Here is a 789-nt window from a genome sequence, read left to right on the forward strand (position 1 = left end):
GTCTGAATACAGCTTTGAGTTCTCTAAACTTATTAAACCAAATTAAGTGAAATACTCAATTTATCTCATCTATCTTTGCATTTTCCATAATACCCAGTGCAGCACTTCATACTAGAAATAGAGTACAACATGCGAATGAATAAATCTAAAGACTTTTTTCAAGAAATTATTAAATCTCCTTGAATATGGATCATCAGTTTAGTGGGCATAAATTCTTGGCAAAGTGGTTTTCAATCTTTGAAAATTTGCAATTCCTCTAGGGGTGTGCTCAGAGCAAGGGGCCTAAAGAATAGCTGTTTATAACACACCCAACAGGAATCTGGGGTCATCGTAATGAGTGACACAAAACCTGTAGCCTCCCTATGAACAAATTCTCTACATGTGAAGAAGAAAAAAATGACAAAATGTATGTGGTGAATGTGATCACTATATAATTCTGTGTTATTTCAACTGTACTGCATGTTTTAAAAATTGTCTAATAAAATATTTGAAAATTATATTTGAAAATTATGCCCCTCGGAAGAAAGAAAATTTGCAATGCTTCAAAATAATGTTTGCAAATAAATAAAGACCAACTAAATGAGAATGGGCAAAGGACATTGATTCCAAACTTGCTATAGCGAGGGAGTCAGCCACTATCATTTGAATTTTGCCGAGACTCAAAGGCAGGCAGAGGCGAGGAAAAGCCGTAAAGCAGATGAAAGGAAGGCTGCAGGTAATGAGGCATGATCTGACTGCACCTTGAAATGAGGTAATTGGAGGCTGTTGGCCTAGGGAAGCTGTAGGTGG

At 36.5% G+C, this 789-nt stretch overlaps 1 non-coding gene across 1 annotated transcript; it reads left to right on the plus strand.

Annotated features, from left to right (window-relative positions):
* The first annotated feature begins 259 nt into the window (after nt 1–259).
* LOC111726091 lies at nt 260–383 on the plus strand. Its single transcript, XR_002773974.1, has one exon. It is a non-coding gene; the product is annotated as a small nucleolar RNA SNORA11 (small nucleolar RNA).
* The last annotated feature ends 406 nt before the right edge of the window (nt 384–789 follow it).

The sequence above is a fragment of the Otolemur garnettii genome, unplaced genomic scaffold (assembly GCF_000181295.1).
Source record: "Otolemur garnettii isolate 467f Iridium unplaced genomic scaffold, OtoGar3 scaffold00053, whole genome shotgun sequence".
NCBI lineage: Eukaryota > Metazoa > Chordata > Mammalia > Primates > Galagidae > Otolemur > Otolemur garnettii.